Raw genomic sequence first — 18,734 nt, 5'->3', positions numbered from 1 at the left:
CAGAGGAATGAGCCTTTGTTGAGCCTGTCCTGGACTCTAAATATGATGGCTGGAGGTGAACAGGGTGGAGGAGGGCGTGACAGAGATCGTGGCGAGGTTTGATTGGATAACTAGAATAGTGAACACCCAAAGTCTGCTGATTGGAGGAAGCAGTGGGAAAGGGAGCGAGAGAATTGTAAATGCATGAGCACAGAGAAAGTCGTTCTAAATGAACTTACACTGAGCTTCATTTAGAGCCAGAGTCTGTGCATTAGCTATCACCGCAATATCAAGTTTCCCACCCATACACTGTCTGACCAATCGAGAGCAGCACCACTGAATACGTGCCCACCGATTGGCTCACACAGTTATGAATCATGTTGTTAAATCCTAGTTTTATAGCATTAGTAAAACCAAACTAATCAGAAAAACAAACCCTTGAACAAACAGCAGTGTGATAAAAACTACCTTCAATGACAGAAACCATCTCTGGGAAAAATGTATTTGATGTGTACTTTGAGTTTTTCTTTTGGCTCATGTCCCATCTGCGAACATGGAGGGGGCAGGCTTTTTTGACGTATACTGTAGCCAACCAACAGGGGGCGGTTGAGATGTTTTGGCTACACTTTCAGGGAGCTGTCATGTCGTCCGTCTTTAGAGTCAGTCACTTTTTAGAAGCATGCAGGCCCAATAATGTGGTACAACAGTGTGAACATGTGAATTCATTGTTGCTCACTAAAACTAGTCAGCATGAAGGTTAAACTGTCACACTTGTAAACAAGGCTCTGGTCCCCACAAAGAAATCTGCTGCAAATGAACGTGACTGTGGCCGATAGCAGCCTAATAACTGAGGCCAGGTCTGCTGCTGCTGTGCTCACTGTACAGTAAGTCACAATGCAGACGAGAGCCAGAGAAGTACCTGAAGAGGACATGAAAAATGGATGAACTCAATAACTGCATGTGCAGATTCAATCAGCTTTGCTCCACGTTTTGGTTAATATGTTTGCTGTTTGCCTGCAGCAGTTTAACCCCAGTGATAATTAATGCTGACACTAGATAGAGGCCGTGCACCGCTTATTCCAAACTGTGTGTAAACCAGAATTTACTGCATTCATTAGCATAACCCAAAATTGATTCTGTTGACATGTGTGATGCACTTATTTTGGTGAGAATTTTAGAAATTACATTTATCGTTTCAAAAACAGAAGAAACAAACAAAGAAAAAAAAACACACCTAACATGCCTCTACATGTTCAGAAAGAAAATAAGCTTCTGCTTTTGTTTGCGTAGATAAAAGTCTGATATTGGGCTCCCGTGGAAATGAAAGCTCATGGTCTTCATCAGAGTTAGAAACAAACCAAGGTTAAAAACATAAAACATTTACAGAACATAGAGATGTGTGACAAATAAAGGCAAGGCAGCTCTATTTGTATAGCACATTTCATACACTAAGGCAATTCAAAGTGCTTTACAGAGCAATGAAATATAAAACATAATAAAGAATACAAGAGGAAAAAAAGATATAAAAGGTAAAATTAATCACTAAATGATTTACAATTTAAAAAAAAGAAAAAAACTATTAAAAATAACAGCACAGACAAGAAGTGCAAAGATAAAAAGATTATTTAAATGATTTAAAATGGAGTTTGATAAAGTTGTAGTGCAGTTAAGATCAATAAAAAGTATTTAAATAATACAAATTACAGTGCAGTGCAATAAATAAATAAATATTTGATTTAATAAAAGGAAAAGATAAGTCTTCAACCTTGATTTAAAAGAAGCGAGAGACGGTGCAGACATGCAGTTTTCGGGGAGTTTGTTCCAGATTTGTGATGTATAAAAAATAAATGCAGCTTCTCCGTGTTTAGTCGTGACTCTGGGGACACAAAGCAGACCTGTGTCTGAAGACCTGAGAGGTGGATGGTTCCCACTGTAGCAGAAGTTTAGAAATGTGTTTGGGCCCTAAACCACTCAGTGCTTTATAAACCAACAGCAGGATTCTGAAGTTGATTCTCTGACAGACAGGAAGCCAGTGAAAAGACCTCAGAACAACAATATGTAGTAAAATGTAAATGTGCCAAATGTCAGGTGTGCATTTCTGTGGAAGCCCAGTATGGCCTTAACAGTCACATCTCAACCCAATTAAACACCTTTGGGTGATTATGATGAGGGAATGAGGGAAGAGCTCAACGCTGAACAGCTCTGCTCATACCTCGTAAAGACAGGGCTGCAAAGGTATGAGATTTTCATGGTACAATAACCGTCCCAGGAAATATCGCAGTTGCACTGTATCACAGTTTGAAAGAATTTATCTTATTATCAGTCAGAATGACTGTTAAAGTAATGAAAATGAAGGGTTATTGTTGGTTGAACAAACCTTTTATTACTATAATTGAAACTTTCAATCATTTTGTTGACCTTTGAAGACCTAGAAGAATTTTGGGGTCACCTGACTCCTGTATTTATTCTGATTTTCTAACTCATTCTAGTCGTAGCATCAAGTGCCATACATCACTGGTGATGATCTACCAACCACTCATTAGCTCACCATTGCTTTTTGGCTGGTGAGTGAAGCAAATGTTGCAGCACCTGGATATTTTACCAGTATTTGGCTGGCGGCTGATGCTAGTTTCTAACTGTGCACCCTTCTCTGGCTGATAATGTGAAGCTGATGAGACTTGGCGAACTATGCTCAATTTTAGTTAATGCACTTTTATTTCCAGTCGCATCTGGTCCTCTGTTTGCTCTAATCACTGTCTGAACAATTTTGGATTTGGAGTGATTTTACACTTGTAGCTCACTTCATTTGGTCCAGATCAAGGGAAAGAATGAGGAGTTGTTGCACTGACGTTGAACCAAGGGAAGAAAACATGGTTGGACAGTATCGTCGAAGTCCATCATCAGTGCTTCATCAGGACCCACGTGGTGCCATGTTGTTGTTCAGACAGCCCATATTTTGGGATCCCCAATAGTTAAAAAAATTAGTACAACAGCCGGTTATCCCAAAATAACAAACGACCATTGCTCCAACAATACACTACACACTTGCCCAAACAGAAGCACATGACTACCCTGATAGTCCTACCCATGTTGTAACCAATCTCACTCCTCCTTCCTGCACCTAACCAACCCAATCATCCAAGCCAACTAGTCCTATCTAAACAGAGGCGGAGCAGAGCAGGTCATGCCTTTGCCATAGTCGATCTGATGATGTCATTCTGCATAATAATTAGCCATTCGCCTCTGTTTGATAGAGAGCATGGAAAAAAAGGCATCTTGTCCATCATTATTACACAAGGATAAGTATGGGATCGATGTGTCACTTACTTTCTAACGGACTGCCACAGCACACACACTGAGATATGAGCACATACTGCAGTGCTTCTGAAACCTGTTGGAGACGAGGAGGTGACTCATCAGCTCGCATCAGATCAGGCACATGCTCGCCAGACACTTTAAGATTAGAGCTATCGTGGTTACATAAATACTGAAAAGCACTGATGAGATAATATAACACCCCCGCAGGCTTTAACTGTTTAATTGGGACGTTAGAGGCAGATGAAAATGTCTGGCCACTGTTTTTGTCTCTGTCTGTTTTATGTTGAGTGTGTTTATTTCATTTGTTTAATCTGGTCAGGAGCACAGCGTCCACAGCGTGAACTTGGAAGTGACAGGCCTCCAACCATCTGGAGTGATTTTGTAATATAGTACAATTATCAAAAATGTGAATAATGTTCTTAGACTCTCATCGTTACTGCAGGACCTTGGCACACAGCATCTGATTTTGTCTGTAAGACCAAACTGGCAAAAGTCACCTTTTTCTCTTCTAGACCACATGAACATTTTCACCCTGCAGGTCAGTCAGTGTTGCTGCACTTTGACGAAGAATAAAACAATTACAAGCAGTAAAGGACAAGGAAAAGACACAGTTGCATCGGCTTGTAAAAGTTGCCTCACCCAGTGCAGTTTGTAGTCTTGCTGCTGTGCCTCTGACGCAGGAGGAATAATCAAAACTGCGGGGGTCAATGTCACCCACTGGCATTTTCAGCATAAATATTTAACACCTATTTTCTCTTTGCTCCACAATCTCATTACCTTAGAGTTTGTTTTATTACACACTGTTCGGAAAAATCAAGGACGGAGATACATGGTTTGCAATATGTAGAAACAGTGATATGAATTTTTTAAAAAGAATTACACATTACATGCTCATCATGCTGGTGGCTCTGCAAAACTTCAGTGAAGCACGGCGGTGCTTTGAGCTAAATGCTGACATCAGTTTGAATATACGACTACGATGACAATGCTAATGATACTTTCTAATTAGCACTAAACATAAAACGTCATGGGAACGTCATTAGTCATTAGTTTTAAAAGTATTGGACAAACTGGAATTTTGACCCAATGAGGGCACTAGATGAAAAGTCAAATCATCCTGAAGAGGAGATGAAAGTTTGTACCAAATTTTATGGCAACCCATTCAGTACTTGAATGAGTGAGGCGCCCTTGTAGCTGACCAGGTAGTGCACGCTCCTCATGTAGTCTGAGTCCTTAGCAGCGGCCCGGGTTCAGTTGCTGCATGTTGTCCCCTTCTTCTCTCTGCCCCTTTCATGTCTCTGTATGATCACATAAAGGCAAAAAAAAAAACAGACTTAAAAGATACATTTCAGTACCTGCATGTCTATGTGAGAACGCCATATTTTGACAAGACGTGAAAGTGCCACGATGTGCTCCTAAGCCTGGAAGCCACCTACAGAGCTCTGAGGAGCCGCTGGGTTTAACATCAGACAGGAGACTGAAGCACCTCAAAGCCTCTGTGGCAGCTCTGTGGGCGTCTCAGTGAGCCAGAACGATCACTGTAGCACCAAACTGTTGCAATAGTTTATTATTTATTACTGTTCATCATTTATTATTTTAGCAATAGCCTAATAGTAAGTAAGTAAAATGTATTTATACAGAGCTTTTCACAGACAAAGGCCACAAAGTGCTCTACAAGGGCAATACACAGTATACAAGAATAAAACATAGAAGATAAAGTAAAGCAACTACTCGAGTCACATAGTTAAAAGTACAAAACTGTTTGCACAATAGAGTATTACTGCTAGACAAGCATACACACACACACACACACACACACACACACACAAGCAGTAAGACAAACAGAGACAGAAAATGAGCTCTATGTTTGATTAGAAAAGAGCAGCAGAGCAGAATTGTTTTTTAGTCTACTACATTGTCCTTGCAGCTTGTTCAGAAATTATATTTATTCTAATTACAGAGAAAGAGTACCGAAAAAAGGGATCGTTGGGTACTTGTACCAAGTATCAGACCAAATGTGAAAGTAGTATTAAAAGTGAGCAGTTAGATTTTTTTTGACGGTGCTTGTGGTGTTAAAATTCACCGAAATGATGGAAATCTTAAGGCTGTTTTCACACTTGCCGTTTGGTTTGGTCCAATCAAACTCAAGTTCATTTTCTTCTCAAGTGCGGTTTGTTTGGGCAGGTGTGAACACAGCAATCGCGCTCAGGTGCACAACAAAACAACCGGACCCATGTGTTCCAACCCGATCCGAACCAACTGCAGTCACATGACACATTGTTTGGGTTAAACATGAGCATGTTACAGTCCTGGAGGATTATTAATGTGCACCTCCTCCTGTACTGCCTTAATATGCACATTCAGCACATCCAATGCATCAAAACATTGTTTTCTAGTTGGAGCCGCGCCTCGTTTTCAAACTGTATGGTTTGACTAAAATGAACAACGACAGCAATATAGTCCACGATGAGCAGCGCTAAAATCAACCTGCGTAGTTGTCCCTCCATTGTGACATTAGAAAGTGTCACATTTATCTTGCAAGTGTACTCTTCTTCAACGTTTGCTTTACTTCCTGGATTTTTCCCACAGGGAAATTCTGACCAATCAAGAGCAGCTTTCTCGCGCAGGCATTTAATCTGCAAAGCAAAACAACTCTAGGTCTGAAAGCAGCCTAAAAGTCACAGTCACATGTGCAAAGCGTCAAAACTTTTTGCAATGTTTTGACTTTTTTCAGCATTTAGAAGAGAAAAGGTGGATGAAAACAAGCTGAATGAGTCATGCAGAGGTATGTAACACATACTGTAGAACAAGGGTTTATGGAAATGTAGCGATATCTGTGTGTGAACCAGAAGCACATCAGTGCACCAGCTGCATGTGTGGCTGTTGTGAAGGCAGATGCCCAGGCTTAACGTTTTATACCCGCATTACACAGCAACATCCAATTAGTATTGACACGCCTCTCTGGTCGGCTGCCCTGCCTGTTTCTGAGCAAGCAAAGTCATGACAAGCTGCGAAAGGAACATAATTGGCACTTTGCTGTCACTGCCGGTGTTCTCTGTGCTGCATGAAAATAGGCCTTCATTTAGTCTCCCTCAATGATATCATATACGCGCACACCATTTTTTTAACGTGGTGACTTAACTCTGTTAATTCATAATCATAGTGACCACGTCACATGTTCAGGCACACAGTCTGTCGTTGTTCATTGCTTCAGTTTTCTCCATGTTCCCTTCAGAAAAAGGAAGTTACTTGTTTTTATTGGTCGTAAACAAATGCTCTGTTTTGCTCTTTTTTATTTTAACTTAAGTGTAAACAAATATTTCACAGATCCAAACGCACAGCGTCCACTCTGAAGGTCTGAAGGGAGCTGTGTTGTGGCTCTCCTGTGATGTGTAAGATAACTGTGAGTGGTTGTGGCTGTGAGTGTGTGTTTGTAGTGTATGCATACAATCATCTGATACAAGGCTGGAGACTGAGTGTCTTGTCTGTCTGTGGCCCAGCTGTCCAGGGACATGTTTGTGGGTGAGCGTGGGAGTGTACGTTTGTGTGTGTGTGTGTGTGTGTGTGTGTGTGTGTGTGTGTGTGTGTGTGTGTGTGTGTGTGTGTTTATCCCCTCCGTTATCTGTGACAGATAGTTATGAGCAGACAGACTGACGCTTTCCCAAGTGTTAGCCTTGGGGCAGACTGGGGAGAGGCATGAGGGTGTGTGTGTGTGTCTGTGTGTGTGTGTGTGTGTGCGTGTGTGTGTGTGTGTGTGTGTGTGTGTGTGTGAGAAAGAGAAAAAGGAAGAAATGAGTGTGTGAAATGCTGTTTCATCCCAAACTCCTCCACTTTTCTCACTTGTTTTTTCCGTTGTTGCTTACTTCCTTTCTCTCATTGTCAGTGTTTACTGCTATCTCTGCAAAATTATTCATTTTCACACTCATTCAGGCTCACATCCTGTATTAAAACAGTTTTTCTTTGTAAAAGGATGAGGCCCATTTACTGCAATTTATGCCCACTTTAGAAATAGTTTGCCAATTTGAGAAATATGCTTATTTGCTTTCTAGAGGAGAGCTCGATGAGAAGCTTGATAAAACTCTCTTATCTGTTAAATGTGAAGCTACAGCCAGCAGCTGTTTAGCTCAGCTCAGAATACAGACTGCAAATGGGGGAAAACAGCGAGAGAAGCTCTGTCCAAAGATAATAAAATCCACCCAACAACACCTCTCAGGCTCATTAATTAACATGTTAGATCTCATTTTTTAATTGGTACAAAAACTGAAGTGTATGAACAACAATTCAATGTTGTATGGGGGACTTTGGGCCAGTTACCAACCCCAACAGATTGATTACTGTCGGACACAGCCAGGCTGCCTGTTTACCCTGTTTCCAGTCTTTATGCTAAGCTAAGCTAACCTTATATAGTCTTATATTTATCAGACATGAATCAAAGTGGTGTCTTCTCAGCTAACTCTACCAATCAGCGAATGAACGTGTTTCTCAAAACTATTCGTTTGAAGCAGTGGTTCTCAACCAAGTGTCCAGGGACCCTGCTTCCCAACTGGTCCTGTCAAGAGGTCCAGATTCCCCCTCAGTCATTAGTTCAAGGTCCACACAGTTTAATATATTCAGCCTCATACTTGCGTTTGGCCATGTCGTCAAGCTAGTTTTCGACCGTGACCCACCAGTTGGGAACCACTGCTTGAGGATGTTCCAGGGGGTCCCCAGAAAAATGGGGAATACTTTATGTTCACAATTTAATCCACTATACAAGTCAGTCCAATGTGAGTAAGAGTCATAGGAGTGTCTTTTCTGATCATAGCTTTCACGTCCTCCACCTCTATCTCCTCAAGTGAGCCTTTCCCAAACCCCGCCCCTTTGTAATGGTCTGTCAAGCTCTTGGTGTAAGCATGGAGCCCACACTGTAACTAACTCCCTGAAGAAATATTATTATATTTTTGGAAAAAATGGCAGAGTGATTCCAGAGAGCAGCAGACAGAGGGGTCTACAGTCTGTGTTTGAAGGATATATCCAGGATGTCAAACTGACTCAGCAGCAACAACAGGTTAAAAAGACAAAGATAGTTAGAAGCTAAAGCCGAACTATAGGCTACAGATCACAGTGTAAAAGTGAACCACCACATCACTGCTGATCGCCACACAAGACAGTGAATACAAAGGGAAACTTTGCTGATATTGAACCAGCTGTGTGGCATCGCAGTGTGTGCAGATGAACAGTGTTAGGCACACTGTGATGACACACAGCTGGTTGGATATCAGCAAAGTTTCCCTGCTTCCCTTCACTGGTTCCTGTGCAGCAGGGTCGGTCTTTGTTTCACTGTTATAATCATTAACAATCAAAAGCAGCATGTGTATACATTCAGTAGGCTATATCTTCAGTAGCTAGCTAGCTAACCCTACACTTTTCAGGGTTTGATTTTGGTTTTGGAACAGGGAAGAAACGTATATCTGTTTCCAACCTCTCCAGGTAACGAGTATCATTAATACACAACGTGCCCCAGACACAACATTTAGCTCCAAATCCACAAAACCAGCCTGAAAATGAAGGAAATCTGAAACGACTGCATTAGAGTCAATGGAGCACAGCTGTGGTGTTGTTGGACCCTGGTCTGAGCCAGCCTGATGATACGTTTTTGCTAGTCTGTGTTCGAGGGGCGGAACTTAGCAAAGGGTCAGTTGTTGACAATAGGGCTGCAATTAACTATTGTTTTCATTATCAGCTAATCTGCCCTGTATTTTTTTCAATTAATCGATCATTAGTTTTGTCAATAAAATTTGAGGAATTAATGAAAAATGCCCAGAGCCAAAAGTGATGTCTTCAAACGGTATGTTTCATCAGACCAACAGTCCACTAATCCAAAAAAAGTCAGTTTATTATTATGTATGACAAATTAAAGCATTAAATCAAATATTTTGCTTAGAAAATTACCAAAGCAATTATTTAATTTGTAAAATAGCTGCAAATTATTTTTGTTTTATTCTCATATATTGCCCTTGATTGAGCAATTACTCCTCGCAGCTCTTGTTGACAAGTCTAGAATTCTGATCTTGATTGGATTTAACAAACAGCTCCTTTTCAGATGAAGGTCCCTGAATGGAAGGGGGGGTGTCAGTGACATAATAAAGGTGGTTGAGAGCCACTGCTTTAATGCATGCTGCAGTGTCTCTCATATCTGGATTACTAGCTGGGCAAAGTGGGCAACTGGTCCCGGGCTCTAGAGCTTTAGGGACCCCAAAGCTCTATACTATGTGTTAACTGGTTTGTGGGGATGTCAGGGTCAGCTTATCATGACCATGGGGGCTGGGCACACTCTGGGACATGGGAGCACAATAGCACACGGACAAGTCAACCACACACACACTCCATTTATACTGCTGCAGTTGTGTCAGTCATGTTGGTGTATTACAGTTTCCACATTTTCATGCACAACATATATTCTTCAAGGGTCATAATAAATGAAACAACTTTCTAGCCATGAAAAAGCACATTAATGAGAATCAAAGTTAGTGCAGAGCCTCAGATAAAACCACAGTAAAAAATGTTCCAAGAGGACTTTCCAGGAGCTCGTGGAGCACGTTAATCCAGCCATGGCGTCTTACAGAAACCGGTTTCTATTCATTTCACAGCACAACAAAAATCTCCCTGCAGTGCAGAGATTTGAAACTTGCCTCAGTGATCCATCACTGAGAACAGTGAGTCAGATTAGATTACACTTTGTCAGATTCCTCTGTCCTGGGTCCTGGGTCACAGCGAGTGAGGAGAAAAATAAATCAAATGACTGTAATGTGAAGAGGTCGCTCATAGTGACAAACCCACAGTTAATAAATGAGCTCTGCATTTTCCCTCAACACTGTACAGAACATTTTTAGCCTCTCTGAGCTCATAGATTTGAGTTTAACTTTACTTTTACTGCTGTCAGCAATCTAGTTACCAGAGAAAAAGCTCCTATAAACCCACTGTACTTTACCTGCTCAGCACCTACCAACAGCCAGACACAGTTTGAGAGAATTTTTAGCAGCCAAAGAGTCAGACATATTTTTCAGGGCTTGGTAGGGACCAAAACAGAGCTAACAGAGAGTCAAGATTGGACATACATTGGTGGAGTTGCCAGAAACACAGCTCTAGATTACTGCTGAGTAGTACTGTCAGAAATATCACCTTATTTATGCCTTTAAATTCTGAGTATTTGAAACAGTGTAAAGTCTTATTTTCTACAGTATAGATGGCACCAGCTGCGCTTCCTTGCTCTCTCTTATTGTTAATATTTACTACAGTCATTCTGCTGTTCTCCGCGACTAACCAAGAAAAGAAGGGCAGTGTTTGTCATGTTATAGCCTTGTTATATTTCTCTTTTGATAAAATTGTGAAGTTTTATGCCTGGCAGCACGGTGGTACAGCGGTTAGCATTGTTGTCACACAGCAAGAGGGTTCCTGGTTCAAACCTTGGGGTGAAGGGTTTGGACCCTGCGGTGGGGGAGCCCTTCTCTGTAAGCATGTCCTCCCTGTGTCAGTGTGGGTTTTCTCCAGGTACTCCAGCTTCCTCCCACAGACATGCAGGTTAATTGGTGACATTAAATTGTCCGTAGGTGTGAATGTGAGCGTGAATTGTCTGTCTCTATGCATCAGCCCTGTGATGGTCTAGTGACCGCTTCAGGTTTTTGTGAGTTTTTGTAGAGTTTTATGCTTTTACTTTAAGTGCTAAATATAATCTATACATTTCTTTTTACAGTTTAAATCTTTATTTATCTATTCAGTCAACTCTGAACAAACCAACAACATTGTTATTGGAACAGCATATTCACAGGCATCTGGTAGCTGCACATTCTTAGATCCAAAAAAGTAATTAAGCAACCACAGCGGTACAACTAAACACCAAATCAGCACAGTTCAACAGACATTTAGGCCTGCCATGACCTCATAAAGCTTTCAACTTCATTGCTGACCCTAGCTAACACTCATTCATATGACACAATCTCTAACACAGATTCCTTCCATTTTTCAAAATCTGGAGGTGATGTACTTTTCCATAATCTGAGGATCACTTAAGCAGCTGTTGATTCAGGTTTGGTGATTTAGGTACCATCGTACCCAACCACTTCCCTACGTGATTCACAACTTTTTCCCACAATGGGTTCACCAGTTTACATTCCCAGATTGTAGAAATGTTCCTGTTTCTGTCTGACATTTCCAACATAGATTATTAGCCAGTAGACCCATCCTGTGGAGCATAGAGGGAGTAATGTGACACCTACGAATTAAATTATACTCGTTTATATCCCAGTATTTGACAGTATTTTCAACCACTCCTCATCACCTAACTCACACCCTCTATAGGTTTTTAATATTCAAACATTTACCACAAGCTAAGGGGCTGACATGTTTCCTCGCACCGCTTCTCCTTCTTCTGTTCCTTCTGTTATTTCAGTAGTCTGTCATCAGCTCTGTATCTCACACACAACAGGTTCAGGCTCTACCCCTCGGTGCGTCTCCCTCTTTGAGTGTGCACGGAGGTCAAGGCGCAGATAATGGTCACTGCTCTCTGCTGTATATTATGCACTTCCTTCCCACTTCTAGGAAGCAAACGCTTCCAACCAAGTTGCTTTGCAGAATCTCACTCACTGTCTTTCTTCTGTTTTCCATCCCTCTGTCATGCACGCCACTGGTTCTCAACTAGATTGCTCCGTTTTTCACTGCCCTGAACACGGTGGTTTGAGTCGGGCTCAGTCGGGCTCGACAGAGAATCAGAGCTCTAGTTGTTCTCGACTCTTGTCGTACGAGTGTGAGGCTGGGGTTATTTCCAGTAGCCAGTACAAACCACTGCAGACCTGCGACATACCGAACTAAAAAAGCATCCAGAGAAAATGTTTGTTCTAATTGAAGTTTCTTACATTTTCTAGGGCGCCTGTCCAGGGTCTCCCTTCACCAAAGGCCCCAGCAATGGGTGTGATCCCTCACTGGCTTCTCACCACTCAGCACATGGAGTTTGGTTTGTAGGTGAGTGTGTTCAACCCCTGCACCACACAGACACACTTTCAGACACTTTGAAAATGTATTTGAAATGTTATTTGGTTTCATTGTTAGATTTATTAGAAGGCTGTGACAGGGAGTAGATTTTATTTTGCACTGAGCAATATTTTAGTTTCAAGTTCAGTTAATGTTTTTGTGTGTCACAGTGAATGGATAAGAAAATGGGCTGAGGTTACAGACAATGTGATAGAAGGATTACCTGGATGAGAGATGGAGAAATGGAAAAGGAAAGGATAGATGGTCGTGCATGTGTGTGTGTGTGTGTGTGAGACAGAGAGATAGCGTTGGTTGGAAGGTGTTACAGGGCGAAACTGGGTTAGCAGAGCTCAATTCCTCACACAGTAAAGCCTGCTATCAATCATGCACAGACACCCACAGCCCTGCTGTAAAATGCCAAAAGGATTGGCGGTGGTCACACTTTCATTATTGTTGGAACAAGGAAATTCAATCAGCCAATCAAAGAATAATCTGAGTTACTTTGATTTTTCACTGGCTCTCCGTCTCTCTACATCAGTTTAGGCTTTTCTCTTTTTTCTCCCCATCTGTCTTTGTTTCTTTCCTTTTTCCTTATGTCTTGATTACAAATTTTAGATGACATGTAATCAATGATGAGGGCTTTCCTCTTTAGAGATACGATAACAAGTGAAGCTTTGAAAATTCATTAAGAATCAGCCGTAATGCTTTGCACTGCTCACCAACACCTAAAGAGGGAATTTGGGGAAATATGGTTATTTCCTTTCTGTCTGACAGTGAGACAAGAAAATCAATATTGCTCGCTGGATATTTATTAAGTCCCGACCTCACCTGAGCGCTGTGGGGGTACGAGCCCATAAACGTCCTGAATTTGGAAAAAATAGAAGATCCAGGCAGAGGGCAGAGTCTCTGCAGAAAAATACACGTACATTTTAATCTATAAGGTTAAACACTGTCCACACAAGCGTTGCATATATTCAAAGAGCCATTAGAAATCATTATTACATCTTTCAATAACCAGCTTTTCACCCCGCATTACAAACGTTGCACATTATCCTACAAAACATGACGACAACTCACTAAATGAAAGCTAACAAGTAACTTTTATCGAAAACAATATCTTGTAGGAAATTGAATCTTTAAGTCCAGTTCAGACCAAAGATTCATGACGAAATGAAACTGTTTAAGAACATTGCAGAGAAAAGTTGCAGAGGTGTGAACTGGCCGGTCTGAGCTCGACTCAAGCCGGCTGGTGATGTCACCTGCAACTCTGCTGGTCAAATCACCGTGGGCTGGTTTTATTACGTAAAGCAAGTCACCTGTTTCAACAGCCACTCAGCTTGTAGTGAAGTCCGCTGGTCAAGTCAAAATGACCGCAGACGATGTGTTTGCTTGCTGTGTCCTCACAGTGTGTGCCGGTGCCTGCTTCTGTGCGCTGTATGTGCTTTTGCCCTGCCCACACAGACATTCTCATTGACTGATGAATTGGCGCTGTTTATTTATATTACTGTGGCCTACTGATTATGAATACAGTCCATCTGATGCTGGTTTTGTTTCATCACTGTAGCCAGTATCTCACTATCACTATCCTCATTCAGATTTTAAGAAGCTACAAATTATATTCAGCCACAAAATGAACCTGAAAAGCTGCAAATCAGAACGAAGTACAGAGAGTTGTTGACTAGAGATGATACACCGTCTCGTCTAGTTGCAATGGTGTGAACCAGCAGGTTTTTAGAACGTTGCAGAACGGAGCATTGTCAGTAATTATATGTTTCAACTCATCTCACTGTGAATCTTTGGTCTGAACTGGGCTTTATGAAACAGGCCTGTTAATTTGAGTGGTATTTTTACTGGGTGAACACAATCACGTATAATTCTGGTGCTGACTGGCAAGAGTAGCAACATTTAATTGACTAGTTGACTAATAATGTACATTCCTGCACCTCACCTCACTGATATCACTGATGCATGGTAGATTGGTACCACTGATGTTCTGGTCAGTTTTAATCACCTGCTGCAGAGCTCTACTGTCCTGAGCTGTGCGTAAAGCATGCCAGTTTGTAATGTTTCAGAATGCCTTCTGTTGCTTCTCTGGAAAAGTTGACAAAAACTTTGCTTTCTACTGTGACCTTAAGGGTCATACTGCCATTTCTGAGCTTCCTCAGCCAGGCTGGAGATGTGAGACAACTACACTAGGTTCTCTCTGTGATGATGACTCCCAAGAACCTAAAACTGTTCACCTGCTCCACCTCAGATCTATTGATGTAGAAAGGGATGTGTGTCTTCACCTCCTTTTTCCTAAATTCAACGCTCGGCCCCCTGGTGAATGAAAGACTTTTCATGGTTGTTTGTAATCTGACCGATGATGGTGGTTTGGTCCACAGCCTTCGCAACAGAGTTTTCTCAGTGTCGGGGTTGCAGTTGTAGGTGTTCACTGAACATGAGGGGGCTGAGCACACAGCCCTTGGGGAGCTCCAGTGTTCAGCACTGGAGTGGAGGAGGTGTGACCTCCAATCCGAACTGCCTGGGGTCTGTTTATGAGGAAGTCCAATATCCATTTGCAGAGTGTAGGACTCAAGCTCAGAGTGCTAAGTCTGCCACTCAGTTTGATGGTTGTGATGGTATCGAACGCTGAGATGAAATCGACAAACAACATTCTGATGTGGGTGTTGTGATTTTCAAGATGTGTGAGGGCTGAGTGGAGGTCGTCCTCTCAGGCAGCAGGAGAAGTGTCCACAGGCTAACGAGCACTCAGTGAACTCTCTGACTCTAGCACATGAATCTGGCGAGCCCCGAAGTCCCAAAGTGGTATCTTCTGTATACTTCATCATACGAGCTGCAGTTTGGTATGAACAGGAAGTGTCAAGGGCACGGAGTATGTACAAGAGCTAGATAACGAGCAGCCGAGTCAAGTCAGGCCAAAACATCAACTATCGTAGATTGAAAATGAGTACCTTTTGTGAATTTTGATGACTATTCATGCTCCCCAGAGTATGAATGAAAATGATTATGTTTGCATCAGGTCAAAATTACCACTTGTACTCAATAAGTAGCAAAATATATTGGTCAGATTGCCACCAAATTTAAGTGCTGAAAATCTGCACACATACACAGATTTGCCAGTTGTTGGAGAGAAGGTGTCAGAGTAGACTGCTTCTTACTAATTAAGTCCTTATAATACATCCCATCTGTTTTGTCTTTCTGTTTGTCACAGTCGTGCTCACTGACAGATTCACTTCACAATCCACTCCAACAGGGCTGTACCTGACACAGAGCTATGTCAGTTGAGTTAGATTTGGCTGTTCAATATGAATACGCAACTGTTTGCTCTTTTTTTTCCATTTAGATTTTGAGAGTTTAAGCAGGGTTTGTAGGAATATTCAGGTTGGCAGCGATGTTCATGTAACAGAGTAAACACGTCACCCCCTCTTTCTCCTCCTTTCTTACTTAAACTGTCCTGTCAAATAAAAGCCCAAAATATTATCCTAAAAAAGGTCTGCAGCATTTGAGAATCTAAAGACTCATACATATACTCCCTTCACATATGAAAGTACTGTAGATATGTCTGTTTCAAATGTTTAACGTCACTACACTTATACTTCCATGCGCCTTTGTGATAGCATAGAAATAGCCAAAATATTGCACGACAGTGTTTCAGTTTCAGACAACAAACGAGGCAACATCCGTGAAGAAAAACTAGGTTCACCTGCACACATTAATTTCAATTTCTGAATGTTCTGATTGACTGAGGGGAATATGACCTCAAATTGTAGGATGCATGTCTGAATAAAAACCACTAGTAAACAAACAGCAGGTTTCTATTTCAGAATAATGAGCATGTCAGACTGTATTTAGGTTTTTAGATTAATGGGCTGACTGATACACAGGTAGACAGAATGAAGGAATGAATGAATGAGAACAGAAGGAGGAGGAGGGGAGAAATAAGAAAGAATGTGTTGGTAAAAGGGAGAAAAAAGTGAATAGAAGAAGAAGAGAGGAGACAGGCGTGGAGGAATAGGGGCTGATTGCCTGACTGATTTCATGAGTCACTTCTCTGCAGGAGAGAGGCTGGAGAGACAGGTGGCTGTGTGTGAGTGTGTGTCCCCATGGCTCACTGTGATGTCTGTGTGTGTGGCAGTAATCTTATTAGGTGTGTGTGTGTGTGTCTCTAGGCGTACAGAGATACTGACCAGATGTGATCTTTGATGTTTAAAAGTGTCAACCTGAGAAAGAAAATACTCAGGAGAGGATAAAGGTCACAGCACACAAACATACAGAAAAAAAACCCACATATATATTTTCTTGTCTGTTGGAAATATGCCAGACGTAGTTGCAGGTTCGTACACACAAACAGCTGACTTACACACACACACACACAGCTTTGAACAGTCAGTCAGTTCATATACAGCTCCAGCCCTGCACTCTGCAAACCATGAATCATTACATTTGTATGTTTTATATGATTCATATCAAAATTTCTAAATCAACAAAGTAAATGAGTTGTCACACTGAGAAGGAAGGAGCGTTGCATGGCGGGACACTCAGACGAGACACCTGCCAAGCTGCAGATCATTGTTCTAGAACAACAAATAAAAAGTATGATTGTGTTTTAGCAACCTGTTGCTGTTTTTCCAGCGGGGATAGTGCCACAAAAAACGGTTGTTACCAAGACATCATTGTGTTTCCTTCCAAGTTAGTGCCACAAAAAAGAAATTGTTTTTGTCAAGACATTGCTGCATTTTCTGATGTATTGGTGCCAAGAAAAAGGGTATTTTTTTTACAGGGACATTGCTGCATTACCTGCTTAAATAGTGCCACAAATAGAGGTTGTTTTTTTACAGAACCATAGCTGTCAGGTTCAGTGCCATGAAAAGCATTCGGTTTTTTTCTAGGCATAACTGCATTTGCTGCCAGGTTAGTGCCATGAAAAGTGTTGTTTTTTTTGTTTTTTTTTGTTTTTTTTTTCAGACACATCGCTGAGTTTCCTGCCTGGACAGTGCCATGAAAAGTGTTTTGTTTTTTTTGTTTTTTTTACCAAGAAGTTGCTGCACTATTACTGCTGGAATAGTGACATGAAAAGACATGACTAACCAATACATGGCTGTATTTTCTGCCAGGATAGTGCCACGAAAAGAAGTTTTTACCGAGACATCACTGCAGTTCCTGCCAGGATAGTGCCAGAAAATTAAGGCTTTATTTTTACCCAGACATCGCTGCATTTAGTGCCAGGAAAGTCCCATGAATGTGTTGTTTTTTAGAGACATAGCTGCATGTCCCATCAGGATAGTGCCAAAAAACCTGTTATTTTTTACCGAAACATCACTGTGTTTCCTGCCTGGATAATGCCAAAGGAAGCAGTTGTATTTTGGTGAGACATCTCTGCGTTTTCAAACTGGATAGTGCCATGAAAAGAAGTTGTTTTTACCAAGACATGGCTGCATTTCCTGCCAGGATAGTGGCGCAAAAAGTAAGTATTTTATTTTACTGAGACATTGCTACGTTTCCTGCAGGGATAGTGGCACAAAAAGCGGTTGTTTTTTATGCAGACATGGTTGGATTTCCTGCCAGGATAGTGCCATGAAAAGAAGTTGTTTTTTAGAGACATAGCTGCATGTCCCATCGGGATAGTGCCAAAAAAGCTGTTATATTTTACCGAAACGTCGCTGTGATTCCTGCCTGGATAGTGCCAAAAGAAGAGGTTGTTTTTTTAGTGAGACATCTCTGCATTTCCAGCCTGGATAGTGCCATTAAAAGGGGTTGATTTTAGCCAAAACATTGCTGACTTTCCTGCCTGGATAACGCCACAAAAGTAAGTATTTTATTTTACTGAGACATCGCTGTGTTTCCTGCAGGGATACTGGCACAAAAGGCGGTTGTTTTTTACTGAGACATGGCTGCATTTACTGCCGGGATAGTGCCACGAAAGAGATTTTTTACAGAGACATTGCTGTGTTCCCTGACGAGATACCGCTAAAAAAGCAGATATTTTTTTACTGAAACACAGCTTCGTTTCCTGCCTGAATAGTGCCATAAAAAGCGGATGCTGTGTACAGAGACATCACTGCATTTTCTGCTGGGACAGTGTCCTGAAAAGCAATTGTTATTCACTGAGACTGAAGGAATTCTGACTGGGAGAAGTTTCAGCTGGTTGCACTTTGAAATCTCCACAGCTAGATGCAACCAAATCCCCCTAAATCTTACACACTTTAACAATAAACCAACAAAGCACAACTATTAGCATATAGTGCTAATGTTAGTAATTATAATGACAGCTCCTCATCAATAATGATAAAAGTCTGAAGCTTCCCCCACTTTCTGAAACCGTCCTCATGAATAAACACATCAGTGGTCATTTGTCCAAGAGACACTACTGACCACTGCCGTCTGCGTTAAGGGTCACATGACAGATGGAGACAGCTGAAGGCTGCTTT

At 41.5% G+C, this 18,734-nt stretch overlaps 1 protein-coding gene across 3 annotated transcripts in view; it reads left to right on the top strand.

The window, feature by feature from the left end:
• Positions 1 to 18,734, top strand: part of dok4 (docking protein 4) — a 152,607-nt gene that overhangs the window by 77,759 nt on the left and 56,114 nt on the right. For all 3 annotated transcript variants that reach the window (XM_049561939.1, XM_049561931.1, XM_049561923.1), the window contains one exon: positions 12,198 to 12,294. The gene's annotated coding sequence lies outside the window, so the exon portion shown is untranslated. The remainder of the gene's footprint in view (positions 1 to 12,197; positions 12,295 to 18,734) is intronic.

The sequence above is a fragment of the Epinephelus fuscoguttatus genome, linkage group LG2 (assembly GCF_011397635.1).
Source record: "Epinephelus fuscoguttatus linkage group LG2, E.fuscoguttatus.final_Chr_v1".
Taxonomy (NCBI): domain Eukaryota; kingdom Metazoa; phylum Chordata; class Actinopteri; order Perciformes; family Serranidae; genus Epinephelus; species Epinephelus fuscoguttatus.
The sequence above is the reverse complement of the archived record's forward strand: the minus strand, read 5'-3'. Positions and strand labels throughout refer to the sequence as shown.